The 7,094-nt window shown below is 48.6% G+C and overlaps 1 long non-coding RNA gene across 1 annotated transcript; it reads left to right on the forward strand.

Annotated features, from left to right (window-relative positions):
* Window positions 1–1,337: 1,337 nt before the first annotated feature.
* Window positions 1,338–4,377, forward strand: LOC123185298 (uncharacterized). The gene is made up of 2 exons (XR_006493304.1): window positions 1,338–3,542; window positions 3,977–4,377. It is a non-coding gene; the product is annotated as an uncharacterized lncRNA (long non-coding RNA).
* The last annotated feature ends 2,717 nt before the right edge of the window (window positions 4,378–7,094 follow it).

The following is a 7,094-nucleotide window of genomic DNA, read 5'->3' on the forward strand; positions in this document are numbered from 1 at the left end:
TAGACGTGGATTGGGTTTGAGAGTATCCATGATAGATGTGAGATTGTTACTTAATGGTTCAACTTAAGGAGGCAACTTTAATACACATCTGGGTGGATTGCTTGTGGGCACCCGGGGTTATACCAGTGTTGTCCTAGGAGATCCCGGGGTTATACCGTGTGATCCTCCTATGGTCCGCCACCCAGGCTCAAAGGAATCATAAGATTATCCATGCTTGAAACTTCCGTGTGCAGCCACAAGCTATTATGGGCTCTAGCATAGTGGAGTAAGTTGCATGAACTCTTCCATTGGTAGAGTAGCAGATGTAGGGGATGTAGGTTGGTAAGGTCTACCCGGGGTTAGAGTTAATGCTTCTGATAGACTATGTCTCGGTCATCCGTTTCTCAAACACCTTGTAGTGTGAGAAATCCAACGGAGGAGATCGAGTCTTGTGGGGAAAAGTGTGCAAACCTCTGTAGAGTGTACAAACTAATCATGTGATGCGGAGCATCCTACGATCATCCCCATGTACACTCAAGCATACGCCTTTGGACCTAAGGTGAACTCGCTCCTTTCTCAATCTTCCTTTTCCACATGTAAGACATGGATGCTACTTCAAGCGCGGACCTTGTGCATACTCAGGTACACCCAAGGAGACCATGGAGAGCCCAAGGACCAAGGCCAAGCATGCACGGAAGTGAAGGAAGGAGAAGGAAGAAGGGCCAGCTGCTACATCGGCCGGACATCCGGCCCGGTCCGGACATCCGACCCGAGCCCCGGAAATCTGGCATTGGCCATCCAGAGAGCACTGCAAAGGTCCAGTGCAGCCCGGACATCCGCCCATCACCCGGACATCCGGCTCCTCCCGAAGCCTTGGACATCCGGGCCCTTCGCCCGGAAATCTGGCCCCTACATCACCGAATGCATCTGGAAGACCCAGGCCAGCCCAGACATCCGGCCTCCCAGCCCGGACATCCGACTCGTCGCGAAGCCCTGGACATCCGGCCCCCAGCCCAGACATCCGGCGCCTGTCTGGGCACAGTGATCACTAGGGAAAACCTTATACACTGAAGTTTATCAGTAGCGCGTTTTAAAAGTGGGCGCTACTGCTAATTAGTAGTAGTGAGGGGTATAAAAACCGCGCTACTACTAAGTTGATAGTAGTAGCGAGGGGTATAAACCCGCGGTGCTACTAAGTTGTCTCGAACAATGCCCCTGGAATAGACCATAGTAGTAGCGAGGGGTGTAAAACCGGCGCTACTACTAAGTAAGTAGTAGTAGCGCAGGTAGACTCCCACGCTACTACTAAGCATGTCCACCCCGGCACGATCCACTCCCACCCCACCACTCTCTCTCTCTCATCCCTAAAAAAACTCTCTCACGAACTCACCTCGGTCCACCCCACCCGGCTCGGCTCCTCTCCCCACGATCTCCTCGCCGCCGCCACCACCCACGTCGGCCAGTTCTGGCGAGCACCGGCCACGCGCAACACTCCCCCAAGCTCCCGCCTTCCTCCGCTCTGATCCCCATGGAAGCCACCGCTGCCGCCTCCCTCGCGCGGACTCTCGCCTCCTCGCCGCTCCCCCACAGCTCCCGCCGTAGCCGCGTGTGCGTGGCCATGGCGCCGGAGCGGCGGAGGAGGGGTAGGGCGGTGCTTGATTAGTGATCCGTCCCCGCCGCTGGCTTTCCTCCTCCCCTCTCCTCTGCCGCTGCCGCTGGCTTTCTTTCCTGCGAGCGGGGATCGTCCATGATCCGTCCGGAGCTCACTCCCCGCCTCCTACATGCGTACGTGCTCGACCCCCTCACCTCAATCGTCCGTCATCCGTCCGGAATTCATGCTCGGACATGGCCAGGCTCCCCGTTCTTGATATGGCCTAGTATATATCTAGTTCCTGGTGTTCAGGTCGTGTGGCTTAACGGCCACCCCCTGAGCCTAGTTGGATTTGTTTCAGGTTCTGCGTTGATTAGGTCCTGGATGATTGGGTTGGGTACTGACCTATGTCTGTATGTAGCAACAGATACAGGAGAAGTTTTCTGTCGGATTAGTTTACAGTGAATTTTCATATGACCGAGTTTAAGATTGAGAATTTGGTCAAAGCTAGGCTTTAATCCTAGGGGAAAATCTATTAAAAATAAAAGGAAGAACAAATGAAAGCAGGGAACTAGACAGTCCCTACGCAGACGTAAGGCCACTTCAGATTCTCACCTCCTTCAATTCAAAATTCAGAAATTATAATTCCTCTGTTTTTTATTTGCCCATAAAAATTGCAGCCAATTCAAAATGCACACACTATCATCTTAATGGAACTATTCAGTGCCTTCTTGACCTGGTTGACCATCTATCCTTTGCCCTCGTCATCGATATAACATCTAGTGTGTTTTGTTTACGCTCGTCTAACATGCCATTGCTCGCCAAACTGAATGTGGGTGGGAGCAGCATCAATAAACTAAGTCTAGCATGCCATTTCTCTTATCGTCATACCACTGAACTGTGTTGTTGAATTGGATTGTGTAGATTCATTTATGGATGTTTATCAACCATGAACGAACAAACTCTAGGGGCAAATTTATCTTTTTTACCTTTTATTTCTTAATATATGCATTAAACCATGCCTCTTATGATTTTGGCTTCTCAAGTATATTTTTATTGTTTGTGCGTCGCGCATCTATGCTTGTGGAAATATTACAGCCCCACTGTTAGGAGTACAAGTTTAGTCCTGACAGACTGGGCGTAAGTGGATTGGTTTTCCTTTTGATTAGTATAAGTAGATGGTAGCAGACCTGGACAAATAACATTGGATCTTAATATCTCATGACATTGAGTAGAGGACAAGAGATCGGATGAGTCTTGTTGTCACATGTGGTTCGGATGGTCAAAGTAGATGGTAGTTGGATCCGAGCACCCAGTCAGTGATGCTCTGCCGCCCGATTTAAAATGGTGCTCTCTGGAGAGCTAACGTCGACCCCGGCGCTGGTGCAGGAGGTGTCCATGGGCAACATCCTCGGTGCAAAGCTCAGCTAGACCCCGGCTAGGCAGGCCTCTCTCCGCGTCGCTTGCCCAACACCGTACCCTGCACCACTGTCAACAAAGTCTGCTCGTCGGGGACGAAGGGTATCCATATTTCATCTCTTCACCTGCAATGTCTCCGTAGTTACTTGTCGCCGCTGCTAAAAAACTTATGTTGTTTCATGTTGGCCTGCTCCTTGCTATCTGAAGTATGTATTTTTTGTCTATCGCTCATGCGCTATCTGAAGAATTTTATGAAGGTAATTTTAGTGTGTGTTTAGCTTTCAGTTTTTGCTTCTACTTCACAGAGTCGAAGATCGTAAGAAAACATTGGATGATCTTTAACAATTATTCTTAGAAGTAAACCTGAGCAGTATTTGATGATATATTGTGAGTCACTGTAAGTGTATACTGTTTTTTCTTCAGGATATGGATAACTATCTGAAGGGATGCAGGTTTCTTCCCAAACTTAAGAATGAGATACCCGGTGAAAGAAATGCTCCCTAGTCCCTACAGGGAAAGTTTGAGCAGCCTAGAGAATTTAGTACTGATCATGGTAAGGCCGACAAAGCCTGAAATCTCATTTTGATCCACGTTCAAAGATTACATGCTAGCATATATACTTGAAGTCGGCATGGAATATCAAAATTAAAAATAGACTTCGCCTATTCCCTGTTTTGAAGAGCAATGGGAATCAATTTTCTGATGTCCTTTGTTGTCGATTCCCTATCCATGAAATGATAAATTTTGAACAGATGTTAACTGTCAAATATTTCAAGCATATGTAGCTCAAATACACTAGCATTTCTTGAATAAACCAAAACAAGAAGATAGCATGAACACGTATAGCTAGGGTATGCATTTAGTAGTTGTTTTTCCATTTTGAAGATTCATAATAGACTAAAAGAGACAGATAATTGAAGAAAATACCCTACTGGATCTGCATGAGGACGCGAACTAACAAGTTTTCACTTTCTCGACTGGGTGCAGGGTGATCGACGAGGACTACTGCGGCCCGATGGGACTCGTGCTCTTCCACTACTCGGAGGCAGACTTCACCGTGAAGCCTCGCAACTGCGTCATATAGATTATCGTCTAGGTGATTGCGGCACAGGAGGACCCCGGGGTGGAGGACCTCGACGCCACCGTCCGGAGGTCACGAGGTGGAAGACGACGCCACCGTCCGTAGTTCCTCAAGGTGAAGGACCTTGACGCTTTGTAGATACATCTAGAGAAGTGGTCTGGTTAGGTTGGTGGTGAAATGCTAGGGAAGGTACCAACCTTTTGATGATGGTTGTGTGCGTCCTCGTGATCTCTTCGAGTTGAGATGTTCAATGTTGCATCCATGAACACTGCAAGTGTTAAGATGGTTATCTGAAATTTATTTTGCACTGGACGTGTCTCTGATCTCCATTCATGAATACTGCATCTATTTTTATTTTTTTTAATTCCTAATTTGTTACTAGTAGCGTTGGGAAAAAAGTGCCCTACTAGTATTTAGGATACTAGTAGCACTGGTATTATAGGCATGCTACTACTACTTCATTAGTAGTAGCGCAGGTCTGTAATAGCAGTAGCGTGGGTGGCACACGCTACTACTAACAAAGTTAGTAGTAGCGCGGGTTTCACCCACTCTACTACTAACTATCAGCTGTAGCGCGATACTAGTAGCGCAGGTACCCGCGCTGCTAGTAGCCATTTTACCCGCGCTGCTAGTAGCCTTTTTCCTAGTAGTGTGAACGGGCCAAGGGCCCATGTATCCCTCTTTCCCACTTACCCCTTCGTGGTTTAGACTATATATACTCCCCCACCTCCTTCTAGTTAGAGTTAGCGTTGTGTTAGCTCATTTATGAGATAGAGTTTCGCTCATCCATATCGGATCTACTCCTTGAGAGAGACCGCGGCCCCTCTTCGGAGAAGATCCACCTTGGATTCAAGACCTCCTTGCGGAGAAGATCATCAAGACCCCCTCTTGGTGGCACCCTCAAGACCTCCTCACGGAGAAGACCGGTACCTCTTGTATCGTCCGTTGTTGACTTTGGATCTTGTATCTCTCTTTGTGTTCATGGATCTAGCGCATGTGTGGTCATTCTTGTTGGTTTGAGTGTTTTCTTGTGTTCCCCTTGTTTTCCCCCTCGTGTTCTTCGTGTTCATCGCGGGATCCGCTCCTTTCGTGAAAGATCGGGCCACTAGGGTTCTATCCTACATCATCTTGGTATCATGAGCCACGTTGATCACGATTTCGGAGCCTCCCCTCTTTGTTTTCTAGCCTAATTTTGTTGATTTTGTCCCAATTTCGAAAATCCCCACCAAAAATAGCCCCAATTTTTTTGTGATTTGTTGGTTTGACGAAGTTTTGTTGGATTTGATCCATGGATTTTCTTGGTTTCGAGTGGATCTAGCATATCCCCACTTTCCATCCATGAAATCCATCAAATTTTGTCCTTGGAATCATCAAATTACGCCCCCAATTCGAAAATTCCCGCCGCAAACGAGATCTTGAATCATCGGGCCGGACATCCAGGCCTCGGGCCGGACATCCGGGCCATCGGGCAGGCCATCCGGCTCCTAGAGCACCAAATCTGCTCGGTTCTGGACATCAGGTGTCCAGAACCCGGATGTCCGGCCCCTGTAACTTCAGCCTTCCCCATTTCACCGTTTTGTCCATAACTAGTTCACCTGGAGTCCGATTTTCGTGTTCTTTAGCTCGTTGAAAAGCTCTTGACATCCCCCTTCCCACAAAAATACTACCAACACCATTTGACTCCATCAAATATCTGGAACTTTGGCATCTTTGCCTAGGGCTTCCACCACAACCTCCGCATAACCACCACCAACTTCCGCAACCTAACCAATTTTGTTCCCCATCGCATTAGTGGTTGCTTGAGGAGTGATTTGAGTCTCCTAAGGTGTCTAGGATACTTAGGGACTGTCGGTGTCAAAACCGGCGGATCTCGGGTAGGGGGTCCCGAACTGTGTGTCTAGGCCGGATGGTAATAGGAGGCAGGGAACACGATGTTTTACCCAGGTTCGGGCCCTCTTGATGGAGGTAAAACCCTATGTCCTGCTTGATTAATATTGATGATATGGGTAGTACAAGAGTAGATCTACCACGAGATCAAGGAGGCTAAACCCTAGAAGCTAGTCTATGGTATGATTGTTGTATATGGAGTTGATTGCCTACGGATTACAACCCTCCGGTTTATATAGACACCGGATAGGGTTAGGGTTACATAGAGTTGGTTACAATGGTAGGAGATCTTGAATATCCGCATCGCCAAGCTTGCCTTCCACGCCAAGGAAAGTCCCATATGGACACGGGACGAAGTCTTCAATCTTGTATCTTCATAGTCCTGGAGTCCGGCTGAAGGTATAGTCCAGCCACCCGAACACCCCCTAATCCAGGACTCCCTCAGTAGCCCTCGAACCAGGCTTCAATGATGACGAGTCCGGCGCGCAGATTGTTCGGCATTGCAAGGCGGGTTCTTCTCCAAATCTTGTGTACCTGTAGGAATAATGTCCGATTTTTGTAATGTAGTCCTCCTCGGCTTCCACGCCCAATAATGGCCGTCTTCCACGTGTCAAACGAATGCGAAAAGCCAGGGCGTTTTTACATCCACACCCCTAGCCGTATAAACGAGCCGCCTATTTAACGGGATGGGAATTCAGGTCCGAACCACATCTTCTCCTTTCCGTGAGTTATCATCAGAGCGCTTCCAGCAAAGGTCCATTCCAACATGACCAGCCGTCGCAGCTCCTCCCCTCGCCCCTCCGGTCACAAACCCGGGGACTGGGAGAGTTGCACCATCCCGCATAGCGAGTTAGTGTCGCTTCAGGCCAAGGGATTTCTCCCTCAGGCATACATGGTCCCAGTCCGAGCTAGTCTCGCCACCTACAATGGCGTAAAACAAGCGGAGAGCACCCCCAATCCTTCTAAAGGAGAGCGGGTGTGCCTCGTCCCCTATCTAATAAGGGGACTGGGATTTCCAATTCATCCATTTCTCCGCGGGCTTCTGGAGTTCTACGGCCTCTAGCTGCACAATCTCACGCCCGCCTCCGTATTGCATATTGCGGGTTTCGTCGCCCTTTGCGAGCTATTTTTAGGCGT

This window comes from Triticum aestivum, chromosome 2A, assembly GCF_018294505.1.
Source record: "Triticum aestivum cultivar Chinese Spring chromosome 2A, IWGSC CS RefSeq v2.1, whole genome shotgun sequence".
Taxonomy (NCBI): Eukaryota; Viridiplantae; Streptophyta; class Magnoliopsida; order Poales; family Poaceae; genus Triticum; species Triticum aestivum.